Source organism: Coturnix japonica, chromosome 2 (assembly GCF_054131305.1).
Source record: "Coturnix japonica strain WE chromosome 2, WE-NBRP24, whole genome shotgun sequence".
NCBI lineage: Eukaryota > Metazoa > Chordata > Aves > Galliformes > Phasianidae > Coturnix > Coturnix japonica.
This window is the reverse complement of record NC_140664.1, coordinates 48,808,111-48,824,815: the sequence shown is the minus strand read 5'-3', so window position 1 is coordinate 48,824,815 and position 16,705 is coordinate 48,808,111.

Sequence of the window (16,705 nt, the reverse complement as noted above, 5' to 3'; positions counted from 1 at the left end):
TGCATTTCATATGAATTTAGGAGTGACACTTAAATCTATACAACATTTTCCATGTGTGTTTTTTTAAATCCTATGCAGATAGCTTCTGGTTTTATATTTAATATGAGTGGAGCTCATGGTAATTATTGTGAATAATTATATATGATACGAAGTTATGATTAATCAAATAACATTTACGATTAAGTATCTGTAAAGCAAACACATTAAAAGTTGCTGATACTTCAATGACAAATCAGAAGTTACATCAGATTGATATCTGGACAAACTATAAATTTGAATAAATTATACTACTTCTCTGATGTCTTACAAACTTTGATATGTTGGAACCTCTTCTCTTCCCCTCCTTCCCTCCTCCCCTTTCCCCCCTTTTCCCCCTTTCCCCACTTCTTCCCCCTTTCTCCACTTTTCCCCACTTTTCCCCACTTTTCCCCACTTTTTTCCCTACTTTTCCCTACTTTTCCCTACTTTTCCCTACTTTTCCCTACTTTTCCCTACTTTTCCCTACTTTTCCCTACTTTTCCCTACTTTTCCCTTCCCTTCCCTTCCCTTCCCTTCCCTTCCCTTCCCTTCCCTTCCCTTCCCTTCCCTTCCCTTCCCTTCCCTTCCCTTCCCTTCCCTTCCCTTCCCTTCCCTTCCCTTCCCTTCCCTTCCCTTCCCTTCCCTTCCCTTCCCTTCCCTTCCCTTCCCTTCCCTTCCCTTCCCTTCCCTTCCCTTCTCTTCCCTTCCCTTCTCTTCCCTTTCTTTCCCTTTGTCTCTTTATTAAATAACAGCTTTTTGTTAGTGCTTGTGAAGAATTAAAATTTCATCTACTCTTATTGCACAAAATATTAGAAATTATCTACTCCAAAGGAATGTACTTTTGCTGTTATGTTATTATTGAAGCATGCCGTCCAAGAGGTTTCTAGAGTGTGTGGAAGATTGGCCATGACAGTAAAAGAGAATAAGAAATCTTTTTACAAATATATCAACTATAAGAGAACCAAGGAAAGTCTCCACTCCTTACTTGATCCAGCAGGGAATGTGACCACTGAGGAGAAGGGAAAGGCTGAGGTCCTCATTGCCTTCTTTACATCTGCCTTTAATGGGCAGAACAGTTGTCTTCAGGGCACTTTATGCCCCGATCTGAAAGTGTGGGATGGAATGCAGAATACACCTCCACTGATTCAGGTGGAGACAGTTAAAGAGCTCCTTCTCCACCTGGACTGTCACAAGTCCATGGGAACAGATGGACTCCACTCTTGGAGGGAGCTAGCGGGGGTGATTGCTGAGCTGCTCTCCACCACCTACCAGCACTCCTGGTTAACTGGAGAAATCCCAGAGGACTGGAGGCTTGCCAATGTTATTCCCATCTACAAGATGGATAGTAAGGAGGATCCGGGGAACTACAGGCCTGTCAGCCTTTTAAACAGTGGTTTATTCTTCATCAGATCTGAAACGTGTCCAGAGAAGGGCAATGAAACTGGTGAGGTGTCCGAAGCACAAGTCTTATGAGGAGCAGCTCAGGGAGCTTGGATTGCTTAGCCTGGAGAACAGGAAGCTCAGGGGAGACCTCATTGCACTTTACAACATCCTGAGAGGAGGCTGTGATGAGGAGGGGTTTGGCCTCTTCTTCAAGGCAACAAACAGGACCCAAGGAAATGGCCACAAGTTGTATCAGATGAGGTTTAGACTAGACATAAGAAGGAATTTTTTTCTCAGAGAGTGGTCAGGCACTGGAATAGCCTGCCCAGGGAGGTGGTGGAGTCACCATCCCTGGCAGTGTTCAAGAAGTGTCTGGATAGGGAGCTAGGAGATATGGTTTAGGAGTTTTTCTGTAGGTATGGTAAAGGGAGGACGGTTGGACTAGATGATCTTATAGGTCCTTTCCAACCTTGTGATTCCATGATTCTATGATCTTCTCACACTCAATCATAGTAGAATAAGATCCTCAATAGATTCACTTTTGAGAGTTTTGCTAGCAAATCCAGCTTTGATGTCTAGGCCGATGGTACACAGAGCACATTTCCATGGGTAGTGTGCAAAGCTGCTAATTTCAAATGTTTATAGTTTAGACACATCTAGACAAGAAACAAAGTAAAAGTATAATATTCATGCTTAAGTAGCTGAAACAAGAACAGCAAGTTCATAGTAAAATAAAATTCATTTTGTGAATGCAGAACGAGAAAAAGAATAGATTTTTTTTTTCTTTTTTTCTTTTTTTGTTTTGTTTTTTATTTTTGGCATATGGAGAAACAGAAAAAGAAGAGAGAAGGAAGAGCTCCAGAATACCTGCAGTATTCTTGTACTTTCCATTTCTATGAAAGATTGACTGACTTTCCCTTTTCTGGACTGCTCTTTAATTTTTCTTAAACCAGCCTCCCACTACTTGCAATGAAGACCTTTTCTGTGATATTAGTGGTAGATTCAGAATACCTGTGTTCTGTCCCAGTGAATTTTTGCTCAACTGTGTCTTGTTATTTGTGTCATTTCAGTCAGATCCATAAGAATAAGACCAAGTTTGAAAATCCATGTGGCACTTCTGTGATGAAGCTCAGAAACTGAATGAAAATTCAAGAAATGAAAGTTCTCCTGAACAGCTGAAGGGTAGAATGATGTCCAGGAATGTTTTTGCATCCTAGATGAAGAAAGATAACAGGTCTGAAGAAAAGAAATTAGATTAAAAAAAAAAAACAACAAAAAAACCCCCAAAAAAACAAAGAAACAACTCTGTGACAGTTCTGTCACAATTCACAAAGAAACCAAACTGCAGAAAACATTTGCCCCTTATAAAAAATATGTTAATTTGACTCAGAATATCTGTAGAAACTATTGCAATAATAATGCAATGTCAAATTATCCTGGGGGAATTTCTGTTCCAGCTCTGCTGAAAACTTCTGTCAGATCATTAGAGGCTTTCAAAGACAAATCTGACCTCTATGCCTTATAGTGCAGTGCTATAGAAAGCAAACTAGCTAGGCAAAAACAGAGCAGTACTTCAGAGGGATACTTTTCATACCCTCACCAGCACTGCATAATTCATCATATGAGGTAGTATCGAAGTGTGTTTTTGTTTTTTTTTCTTTTTTCTATTGTTACTCCTTGCTTTATTTATTAGTTTTGTTGTCTTCTGTTTTGATCTTACAGTAGTATGTGTGCAGGGTGAGGTTCCATACAGCTGTGTGAAACTAAAATGTTTAGCTCTGCTGAAACCAAAAAACAAAAATCAGTCACTTAGTAATTTTTTTATTTATTTTTTTGCGTTTGTTTGTTTGCTTGTAATGTTCATGGGAAAATGATTACTTCCTCATGAGATGGCACTCTGTTCTGTAAAGTACAGTGGCCCACAATTTTCTACAGCACCACTTTATGATTACTGCATCAGTGCAGCTTAAATTGAGAAATCTTTCTTGCCTCAGTTCAGCCTGACCAGTTAGAAAGATGTAAGAAAACAGATTGCTTTGCAGTGCCTATTTCCTACATAAATAGCTTGGAGGCAGACAGGTTGCTTTGGGAAAAATTCAATTGCTATGACTCCGGTGAACCAGGGCTTGAGCTATTGCTACCAGGGACAGAACAGTCAGTGCACTATGCCCATGAATGCTTCAGGGTCTTGTCTGGCACTGCAAACTAAAACCTGAGTAAGAACATACATCACTTTGAATACAAAGAGGACAATCGGGCATTTGTTTCTAACCTGCTGCTAAAAAATAAACAAATAAATGTTTGTCTTTGGTTTTCAGCTCACAGAGAGATGCCACAAAATTCAACATCCTCCTCTCCCTCTTGCATCTTGTAGAAGCAATTTTCATTCTGTCATGTTCTCTCACACATGGCGTTCAAAACAATTAAAAGAAAATTGCACCCATTTTGCTCAGTGTAGCAGGCTGAAAATTTCAAAGATAAGAAGCACATCTCAGCATGAATAAACCGTGAAGTGCTTTTGAAAATAAGGTTTTTAATGATAATTGACATTAAAACCTTTATTTTCTAATACATTTCACAGTTTGTGCTTGTCAGGAAGTGTGTGTTCTCTTTGAAACTTTCTGCTTGCTACAGTGAGCAGAAGTGATATATTTTCATTCAGATAAAAACTAGAGAAGCAATTTTTCTTATGTACAGAAAAAAAAAAAGAAAGGAAAAAAAAAAAAAAAAAGATGATTTTCCAAAGAAACTCTCTCAACCTTCCCTTATGCACATCCCAAATTCATATTCATCTGAGTAGCTGTAAAACACAGAGAACAAGCAGCTCATATAGAGTACAGTGCAGCTTCTTTCAAGTGCTAAAGAGAGGAAAATAACTTCTTTACTCCATAAATCTAACCTAGATAGCATGAATAAAAATATGATTCTTTCTCTTTCCTTCAGTCTACAGCCCTCCTTGGCATTGATCAACAGTGTACAATGATGACTGAGTAACTGTAAAATCAATAGCAAATGAAGAAATCATTTGAGAGAAGTTTTGCAAATAAGAATCATGATTTCTTTATATTTTTAAAAGCCCAAAAGTGTTAGCTTGTGTACTTTATCTCAGCTGTGTAGGTAAAGAGCACCTCTCACAAAAGAGGCAAAGTTAATGCCTTCTGTGCATAACTAGGTTTGATACCACAAATCAGAAAAACAGCAATTGAAATCTTTAGCATTCTGATAAAACCAGACAAAGTCTTTCAGAATTTAGTTAAGTATTCCTTTTATAAAAATATTACTTTTGCAATAAAAAGGAAATCTGCAACACTGTGGTGAGGGCTAGGCATAAGGACCTATCACCATCAAATATAAATATTATCATGAATATCATGAATATAATTGGAGGATGAGTGGACATTTGAGTATTTTATTTCTTAAATTATTAATTATTAAAATTGATTAATTAATTATTAAAATTGAGTATTTTATTTCTTTGTCAAAATACTCAATGATTTTAATGAATTAACAAAATACTTTGAGAATTAGAACATGGAAATAATCATTTCTGTTCCCAATTAAAGCTAAAATAGCATTTGCTTGTACAGACCTTCATTTTCCAAGATGGAAGACCTGAAAGAATATTACTGAGTAAAATAAACATTTACATAAATTAAAGGACATGTAGATGTTGCAATGACCGAGAAAAAAATGCTTGCTGAAGATTATAAAAACTTAAAAAATGACCTTCTCACATTTGTTTAAGGCAGTGGTTTTGGTGTTTCCCAGGTTTAAAAACATTACTAAAAACATACTTAACTAGCTAAAAACAAATGTTTACTTTTTTTCACTCCCTACCTACTCTCTTCTCAGAAGTCAAAGTAAGTGAACAGTGCTTATCTCTTTATTCTGCATTTTCTGACAAGACTTCCTTTGTACCTAGGGACTAAAATTTTGTTTATCTGAAGTAAATAAGCATTCTTAATGTTTGTTTGTTTGTTTTTGTTTTTTAATTATAAGTGTAACTATAGCTTTTTAATAGGTAGGTGTCCTACTTCTGGTATTCATTTGATATATTATAGCTTAGTGTACTGAGAATCTTGGTGTCCTCATTAAATGATATCTTAAATTGTTTATCAGCAGTATTTAGGCCTATTAACATCATAATTTACAATTTTATTATCTTTTGGCTTTCTCAGTGTCTTTTAAGAATAAAATGGGAAACTTATAAGGCTAGCTAAATAAGTAAATGTTTTCCTCTACCATGTAAGGACTGTGATATCAGTAATCTACCCTGGATATAAGTGATAAAAATCACCCTTTACTCTTTTTCCTGTACATACAAATTTACATGATAATGATATATATATGATACAGATTTTTATTGCATGTAGCAATAGTTAAGGTCAATTTTCTTGCCATGAATAGTATTGGCTGTCTAAACCATTTGCGCAGATTTTGGTCTAAACTTCTCTTAAAACTCCCATAATAGTAATTTTGGAATGTCCTAGGTATCTGTCTTCAAGTTTAACCATCTGTATCACTAGTCTTTCTTGACTTCATGCTCAAATCTCCTCACTGAAGTAAAAATCTGTTACATCTTATCCTATCCATAGTGGTCACACATTTATTCCCATCCTTTTTAAAATAAACTTTCATGTGTTTGAAGACTCTTATCACATTTTTCCTTCAGACTTCTTTAGATTAAATCAACACCAATTCATTAACTCCTGGAATGTTTTCATGTTTCAAACTCTTTTCTTACTTTACGCTGTAGGAAAGAATGATCTTTTTTGAAATATGGTGACACAACTTTATGCTACCATTCCTGACCAGCACTGATGCTGATCATGTGTTTCTGATAGACACATACCCACACACATGCATACACATATAGACATGTACACCCAGACAGTCCTACAGATCAACACCAGCAGGCACAGTCAGCACCCACACAGACAGCACCAATGACCCGATTCCTGTTCCTACCTATGGAGGATCAGAATGGACAATGTGGATACCTTCACTATTCGGGATCAGATTTCTGGTCTACCCAAGAGCTGACTAGAGAGCCCCTCCAGTAGACTTACCGTGGCTTTTTCACACCAAGGTCCTGATGGCTTCCCTTGTAGGGGCTAGGGCTTTTCTCCAATTACTGGAGTTCCTCACCTGCCCCTTTGCTCCTTGTGTTTGTGGAGATGGGGTTGTATGGACTGACCGTTCTCTAGTAATGGACATAGGAGTAGCAGGGTCAGAGTACCATTTGGATTCCCCCACCTGCCATTGTTCCTCAGTGCTTCTGTGTGTATGCATTTTGCTTGTATCTGAACTTTGTATCTTTGCTTGTATCTTTGCTCAATGAGCAACTTTTGGAATTAAAAATAGTAATGTTTATTTGAACAGAGTTTGAACCTGTATCTTTGTATTGGAAAATATCCATTAGCTGCAATCTTGTGAATAACAGGTTTTTAGGTAAATGTTAAAGACAAGTTTTCTAGCTGGCATACTTCAACAATCTAAGTGTTTTTTTCAATGTTTTTTTTTTTTTTTTTAATTATTCTCCACATTTGTAAGGAAATATGAAGTCAGTCTTCATAAAATAAACAAATAGATATTTTTATAGATGCGTACTGTGTCTGTATGCTATTTTTGTTTGTTTGTTTATTTCTTTTGTTTTGCTGGACTTTTGTGTCATCTGTCTAAATTAGAAGCCAGTTGTGTTATTTATCTAAGTCTTGGCAGGTTATAATACTGCACAGAACTTAGACTGAAAATCATTTTAAAAAATCCTAAGGATGAACAATAGAAATGCAAAATGTACTTTCTGTTTAGCAGTTTTTTTGCAATCAAGTTAAGGAACAGACCATTACATTGCACAAAACCAGTAAAAAGTTTGTATATGCTCAAGCAATTTTCTAATCATATTTAATTCTATCTTCATCATTCTTCATAAACATCAAGTACACTTGGACAAATATGGAAGAATATAAAACATTAGATTAATTATCAAAATAGATTGGCTGGAGCACAATGCATACCTTTTACTGACCTGTTGTTTTTCTTTATGTTTACTGACTGGATGCGCACAGGCATGGATCAAAGCATTTCCAAATAAGATGTTTCTGTTGTTGTTGTTGTTGTTTTTTTCCCACTCTACCTCTACACAGAGAACTGCCTTTACATCTCATTTTATTCTTCCTCAGTATAAAATGATTGATTGATTGCTCACAGCTTACATGACTCCCTGCTGCCCTAGATCCATCTCTGCTCTTCACACTCCATACAGTTCTTGCATCATTGACTTTCTGCCAGCCATTTTGCTGCCAGTGCATGAGCTGACATTTAATGATCTTTAGACGCAGTAATGTCACATTTATCACTCTTTATCAGTTGTGACAGACCTAAATTCAAATGCAAACATGAAATGCAGACTGAATCCAATCCAAACAGTGATATATGTTTGAGTGGCACCTGTCAAGATGTGTTGAGAAAGAAGTGAAAAATGACCTGTTTCCTATTATTTTATGACTACAGATATCAGCTTTCTAGGTTTACTCCAAAACATTTTTTCTTTGTAGTTTTCAGGGAAATCCCTTTTAGTTTATGTCATATCTATTTGGATATTTTAATGTTACTGAACTTTCAGCATTCCCAGTCTTTATATTTTCAATTTAATTCAGTCCCAAGCTTTACTTGTAGAATCCCAGGGACACATTGATTGCTATGATCACTCTACCTTTGTCTGTTCTCCTTTTTGAATTTAAGCAGTGCTATCTGACACAGTAGTTGACGCAGCTCCTTTTAGTGCAAGTTCCTAAGAACAATTATGTACATATTTCATCTGCTTTTATCTTTTGTCTTATGCTAGCACCTAAAATTTTCTAGAAGCATCCAGAACTGTGCTGGTGGAAGGACCTTTGCGTTATTCTGCATGTGGTCCTGACTAGTAAAGATTAACACACATTTACAGTCTGGACACTACTTTCCAGTTATTACCATGCCCTTCAAGGAACAGATTCAGGTTTCCAGGCTGCAAATATGGCAATTAGTATTTCTGGACATTTGCCAGTAAGGAGAAAAGAAAAAAATGAAAACTAAGCTGAAATGGAGAAAGAGGAGAATGGAAGCCAGCAAACACACATTTCTGATTTCTCCAGCCTTAGAGAAGACCAGTCACTAAAAGGTTTCTAAAGAAAGTGTGATGGCTTAGCAGCCATGACTTATTCAAGAGGCTGATTAAGCAGTACTACTGCAAGTTTCAGCATCTGCTATGGCTTCTTGATAGTACCCATCACTACGGCATCTCTGTTATACTGCTATTGTCTGAAATTAATTCTTAGCAAGACTTCATGGACATGTCCTTCATCTCAGATAGTGAGATGAAGACAGTAGTAGTATTAAAATGACTGTTTATTTATAGGTTAGTCATAAGTTTTTAGATATAATCAATCACCGTTAATACAGAGTAGAAATGCTTAGCTTCCTGATTTGTTCTATAGACTTTGATCTGCACTAGCGTAGTTTGCATTTGCTCTCTGGTATAACTAGTATGTTGCCTGGGAGAAAGAGTCTTAATACCATACTTCAGACAAAATTGTCCTCAAACTACTTATGTATTACCAAAGCATAACTAATTTTAAAAAAGAATATTATAGGGGAAAAAAAATGTAGATGGTGGATTCACAGAATCACAGAATAACACAATTGTAGGGGTTGGAAGGGACCTCTAGAGATCATCGAGTCCAACCCCCCTGCCAAAGCAGGTTCCCTACACCATGTCACACTGGTAGGTGTCCAGTCAGGTCTTAAATATCTCCAGAGAAGGAGACTCCACCACCTCCCTGGGCAGCCTGTTCCAGTGCTCCGTCACCCTCACCGTAAAGAAGTTCTTCCGCACATTCGTGCAGAACTTCCTATGCTGAAGTTTCATCCCATTACCCCTAGACCTGTCCCCACGCACTACTGAAAAGAGACCAGCCTCGCCACTATGGCCCCCACACCTCAAGTATTTATAAATCCCCCTTCAGCCTTCTTTTTTCAAGGCTAAACAGACCCAGTTCCCTAAGTCTCTCCTCATAGGGGAGATGCTCCAGGCCCTTCACCATCTTAGTGGCCCTCCGCTGGACTCTTTCCAAGAGATCTCTGTCTTTTTTGTACTGGGGAGCCCAGAACTGGACACAATATTCCAGATGAGTCCTCACAAGGGCAGAGCAGAGGGGGAGGATCACCTCCCTCGACTGGCTGGACACGCTCTTTTTAATACACCCCAGTATGCCATTGGCCTTTTTGGCTACAAGGGCACACTGTTGGCTCATGGTCAATCTGTTGTCCACCAGGACGCCCAGGTCCCTCTCAGCAGAGCTCCTCTCCAGCAGGTCTTCTCCCAGCCTGTACTGGTGCATGCAATTATTTCTCCCTAGGTGCAAGACTACACTTGCTTCTGTTAAACCTCATCCGGTTTCTTACTGCCCAGCTCTCCAGCCTGTACAGGTCTTGCTGAATGGCAGCACAGCCTTCAGGCATGTCAGCCAATCCTCCCAACTTCGTGTCATCAGCAAACTTGCTGAGGGTGGTCACTCATCAAGGTCGTTGATGAAGATGTTGAATAAGACCAAACCCAGCACAGTCCCCTAAGGGACGCCTCTAGTTACAGGCCTCCAGCCAGATTCCACACCACCAACGACAACCCTCTGCACTCTGCCAGTCAGCCAATTCTTGACCCACTTCACCGTCCACACATCTATCCAATACTTCCTCAGCTTTGTTATAAGGATGTCATGGGGGACAGTATCAAAAGCCTTACTGAAATCAATGTAGACTACATCTACCTCTCTACCCCCGTCCACCCAGCTAGTGACATCTTCATAAAAGGCCACCAGGTTGGAAGAGCACGACCTCCCCTTGGTGAACCCATGCTGAGTACCCCTGATAACCTCCTTTTCTCCCAGTTGTCTGGAGATGGCATCCAGCACAAGCTGTTCCATCACCTCCCCTGGGACAGAGGTGAGGCTGACCGGCCTATAATTACCTGGGTCTTCCTTCTTGCTCTTTTTGAAGACCGGAGTGACATTGGCCATCCTCCAGTCTTCAGGCACCTCCCCAGTTCTCCAAGACCTCTGAAAGATTACAGAGAGCGGCTCAGCAATGACCTCTGCCAGCTCTCTCAGCACCCGTGAATGCAGCCCATCAGGTCCCATGGATTTATGGACCTTAATGTTTCCTAAGCACTCATGGATCACCTCTTCCCTGACTAAAGGGAAATCTCCCATTCCCCAGACTCTCTCATTAACCTCCAGGGTCTGGGATTCCTGAGGGAGAGCCCTTTCACTAAAGACAGAAGCAAAGAAGGCGTTCAGTATTTCCGCCTTCTCAGCATCCCCTGTTACCAGAATGCCCCCCTCACTTAGTATGGGGCCCACGTTCTTCCTAGCATTCCTTTTGCTGTTAACGTACTTAAAAACAGCCTTTTTTATTATTCTTTATCTCCTTAGATAGATTCAACTCCAAGTGGGCTTTAGCCTTCCTTGTCGCATCTTAAGGCATTTTAAGGAAACTGTCTAATAAAAATTTATTTTTCAAATGAGTCAAAGGGACAGTTCTTACCTATGGAGAATAAGGGAATATTTTGATATTTAGCTCTTATTCAAAAATATCCTATAACTATTTCCCAACTATAACTATTTCCAACATTGCTGTTGCTCTCTACAACTCCCCACTGAGGTGGGAGTCAGTTTCTTTTCACAGATAATTAGTGATGAGAGGTAATAGACTTAAGTTATACACAGAAGGATCATAGTGGTTATTAAGAAAAAAATATATTATCAGACAGAATGTGAAAGCACTGGAAAAGGCTGTCCAGCAACATGTTGTAGTCATTGTCCCTGGGAGGAGATGGGAGAGAATTCAAAAATTGTGTAGACATGTCAATGAGAGACATGGTTTTCTGAGCATGATGATGATTAGTCAATGGTTGGACTAGTGGTCTCCTATTTAATCTTAGTGTTCTTTTCCAACCTTAATGATTCTATGATTCTAAGAGTAGAAAGCAAAAGATACTACATCAACATAAAAACTTCACGTCCTCTAGCAGATATATATACAAGTGTTGGCAATTACTGTAGCACTTTATAAGTGACAGGAATTTGGATTATATAATTTACTACTACAGTACTATTTACTATTGAGGAATTAATTGAATACATTCTGTAAAATGATGGCACATTAAAAACATAACATTTACTTCCAGGGAATGGAAAGAAAAAAGAAAAAGTTACCTGTTTCAAAACCCAAAGAAATCAGTGGGAAATTGTCAGTGTAATTCTATGGTCCAAGCATCATAAGATTTCCCCATACAGAATTTCCCCCACGCATCTCACAAAAATCCATGGGAAAAGCTCAGGGTTGAACTACAGGGCTTGGGAATCCCCACTCTCTGCTCAGAATAGATCAGAGATGAATGTAGCATTGTAAGGAAACTCTTCTTGGGGCAGATTTGCTTCAGAATTTTTTCCCACACTGTATCAACATCTTGTCCCACTTGCACTTTTACTTCCTTCTCTTCCTGCCTACAACAATGTCACTGCTTGTCTGCTTTTTTTGATCTTCTTATACTACAGGATTTCTTCCACCTATTTTTCACCTCATCTGTTTGGGTTTAAATTTTTCTAGGGGAAAAATTTAATATCTTCAATTCTTTCTTTGTGCAGAGAAAGTATTTGGAACAATGGAAAATTCTAAGAAGTGGCATTCAGTATTAAAATGTGATTCTACATATTTGATGGTGCTGTATCATTTTGTGTATTAAGTATACTGTGATGATTCAGAGACTTTAAAACATGTTTCTGTTGGTTTTCTAGGGTCTTTCAGTGTATTCCTTTCAAGCTGGATTAAATCTAGTCAGTTTCAACTGAAGTCTGAAGAAAAATTTTATATGCATAGAAGTAGACTCATATTTACAATATATTTTGATAATTAAAATATTTGCTTAATTGTATCATTTGCTTAAAGACAATTGCTTAATGTGATTTCTAATGAGGGGTACTTGAGTTAACCCTAACATATGATGTATAGTTTCTGACCTCAGAAATATGAACCACTTCTGTTATTTTGTGTGTATTTTGAAGAGAAGTTCTTCCACTTTTTAATTACATTTTAGGCGATAAAACTTTACCATGCTTGCATATGCCAGATGTCTTAAGCCTCTCTGCTGGATGTAAATATTTTTTGAAGACAAAAATCAACAGCTTATTACCATACTGTGAACTTTAGTTAAAGTCACTGCAAAGATCACTATAGACAATTTCCTTTTGGAGAATTTGTGCATAATTTTTCTTTCTGATGTTCCATTTAAGATTTTATTATTTTTCCATTCTACATGCTGGAAGCATCTTACTCATACTGAACTGAAACATAAAATATAGAACAAAATTTGTAAATTTGTGTCAAAATGTTGGGGAAATTATGTCTTAGCAGCATGGAAATTACTATTTTGTTTGATTGGTTTTTTTTGTTTGTTTGCTTGTTTGTTTTTTTCTTTTCCTGTTGATCTTACTTAGTTCAGTTTTGTCATGCTTTTTTATTGTAATGTTTTTAAAGGCAATCTATCAAATCATATATGCATAAGTGGTATTAAAAACAATGTATATATTTATTACATATGTATATACATACACATACAGATTTATGCATATATATGCATATAATAATATACAAAATTATCTTTGTGTAAACTATCATATTTTGGCATACCTGTACATTGCTGTTCCAAAAGTAGTGCCTCCTATTAATTTTCTTGGAAAGTGCAATAGATACCAAGAGCACACTAATTTTATTTGATAGAGTAACTTCTCAGGTACAAAAAAACAATCAACCAAACAAAAACGTTTACAACATAGTCACTACAACTAACCAATTTGCTTGAATCCACTGATGAAAACATTTTTTCATGTCATAACAGCTATGCATGTCCTTCTGGAACATGTCTTGTCTTTCTCTTTGTTATCATCACTGCTGAAACACACCACTCACTCACAACACCCACTCACACACACTACCGCTTCACTGTCCTCACATCAACTGGTTTATAAACTGAAAACAAGTTTATAATTTGTTGGGATTTTCTGTTCACTTTTCATCCAACTCCTCACCTATTAACATTATTCTGGACATTTAGGAGCACAAAATTATGTAACAGACATAAGCAGACATGAGAGTCCTTACAAAGAAGGACAATTATTTTCTTTTAACATAGAAGTAGCTCAGCACCACACAGCCAATCCCTCACTCTCTCTTCCCACTTAGAAAAAAAAACGGAAACAAACAAACAAACAAACAAACAAAAAAACCCACCCACAATAAAATATAGAACTTGTGGGTAGAGATAAAAGCTTTTTACTATGACAGAAAATAGAGGGAAGAAAAATATAGCATGTCTGACTGTGTATACATATATATATGTATATATATAAATACAGAGCAACATTTCACCACCCACTGCCCAGCATAGCATACCAGATGAAAAATCAACTCTATCTCAGCTGAAACCAGGATGGCCATTTTTCTATGCTGAATCTAGGAAGTGTGAACTACAGGTGGTCTTTGCGTGCTGGATATGACTTCACATCCTTCACTGCAGTACAGAGCTGCTTTTTTGTTCTATATGAATATATAGCCTTGGTTAAACAAGGCTTCATAGCTTGTGCAGATAGCTTTAGGAAAGAACACAGAAACCATAGCAAGGAGATGTCTATTGAAGATAAGTGAAGATAAGTAGAGCTGCTGTTTGTAACGCAGTGGAGTGGGCCTGGTGAAGATACAGCGGCAGAGTTGCTGCTGCAACACAATGCAACCCCTTGCAAGGATGACTAATAGCCTTCATCCAGTGACCACCAGATGGGCCCAGAGACCCTCCCTGCAATCTAAGATGCAGGCTTAGAAGGGAGTGTCATCCTATGTATATGTAACCAATTTATTGGAAATGTGATAAACATGTATACCCCATGCCTATAAATGTGCAGTTGCTGCTTTCCTTGATGTGCATGTTAGGTGGAGCAATTCCCCATGCACCCAGTGCTGTAATAAAGGGAATACCCACTGGACATAACTCAATGGGGTATCAAGTTACTCTGTCGGATATCTCAGCTTCAATTCGATGACCCACTCACAGATCCCTCATCTGCCCTATGTCAGCACATCAGGAGGGCTATTCCAACAGAAGAAAGGCCTTTGATTTGGCTATTCATGAGCATGAAATGCTGGCACTGGGGAAATCCCAGGAGTAAAGTAGTTATATTTATTTGTCACTCAATGAGACTTCATAGGATGCAGCCTCACTCAGTGAGGAAGAAAAGGGACACTGAGATGAGCTGTAGTTCAAAGGAAATGCTTGCTAATTACTTCTGCTAATGGAAGGAAGGGAGAGAAGGAGACAGAGATGGGGTGTGAGAACAGGAGAATATACTGTTTGTTGTTGCTTGTGATGGTATAAAGCCATTACTAATTACTTGCACAGTGGCGCTGTATTGTCTCATGGCATTTATGGCATGTCAGAATTGCAGCTGTAGCAAAGGACAGAATATTGACAAACACCAGAAGTAATGCAGGCCATTAACAATTCTTAAATCTTATGAATAACTTCATTACAGAGATGGTATAAAGAAAATTATTATTATTATTATTAATGATATCCAAATTCAACTCTTCTTTTTCATAATGACTTCTTAAACAAGAAGTTCAGTGCATGTCTATTGGGATTCTGTCTGAGAGATTAAGTGCTTATGTACTACAAAGCAAAAGCAGATCTCTACAGCACCAGAAGGAGATGCAAAGAGATAAGGCAGATATTTAAACAAATCATATTTTGACTTAGCAGAATCTTTTTTACTTGATTATGAATTAATACCATGAGAAATAATTGAGAAAGTGTTGTAATCCTGCACTGACTTGTTTCTACCATAAGTGACAGTCAATTTGACACTGTCCTCTCCACCAGAACAAGAATTGGTCTAGTTGTGTGATGAACTGGATGGAGCAACTTAGCACCAGTCACTCTGAAATCTCTGGGGGAAAGTATGCATGCAGTTGAACTAAATGAGCTTCGCTACTTGTTTATTGAACATCAGTATCACTCAACTGAATGAAGACATTAAGCTGTCTCTGAAGTGCACATTTTGTATACACATACATTTAATATATATGTGTAAATATATATATATATACATATATATATCTCAATGTAAGCTTGCTTTTTACATTATATTCTTATTTCAAATTAAGTGCAGTGTACCGTCCACAGCAACAATTTAGCTTTAGAGACATATGTTTTCTTGTTAAGTATTCAGGTGTTCAGTTCAACTTTTAGCTATCTCTTTACTTAATTAATCACAGGACAAAACAATATTATGACCCATGTGATAATGAGGCTTTCCAGATAAAAGGTGAAGAGGAAGTGTACACTGCTTTTAAACCCAGTGCAAAAAGTACCTCAATACAATAACTGAAAATAATTAATCATAGAAATGAAAACTCATTCTTATGGAAAAACACTAACTGTTGTTCTTAGCACTTAATGGGAATCAAGTCCTTGTCTTAAATGAACTTTTCAATCAATTATATGAAATGTGAAAATCTGTATAGCTATTCTCCTCTTTATTCCTGTGAAGATGAAACTGAGAAGCAGAAAAGATTAAAGATTTTGTCTAATCTTTGATTTGATGCTTTGTTGGTATAAACCAGAATAAATATCCTGCAACTCTAAAGAATGTTCATATTAACACTGCACAGTAAGAAAAGCAAAAAGTAGGATTGCCTTACCATTTTCACCCTGATCTGAACCATTCATGACACAAACGGTTTAAAGCCATAATAGTATAAGAGAGTATAAGAGGTCTACCTGCATAGAGCCATTTTTGGAATGAGAGCAGCATGAAAGACAGAACTTAATTCCTTTTTCTTTTCTTCCTAATCATATAAAACAGAGCAAGCCTTCGAAGATTTTATTATCTGAACTATTGATTCTGCAAATGGTTGGCTTCAAAAAAGTAGCTTTATTCATGGAAATACCTTGTTGCTGTAAGGTATTTATAGGATCAAGACTATCCCTAGGTAAATGGGGGTAAGAGTTCCCTAGCTGGATTTTTTTTTACTTTTCTATTTTTTAAAATTTAATACAATGTCTATGTCTACAATGCCTATGTCACCTGGAATATATTGCCTATGTCACCTGGAATATATCTGGTCATTGTAACTGAATTGAAGTAACAGCTGTCCATATCTAGTATTCTTTTTCTTTTTTTTTTTTTTCCCCCACAAAGACATTTCAATCTGA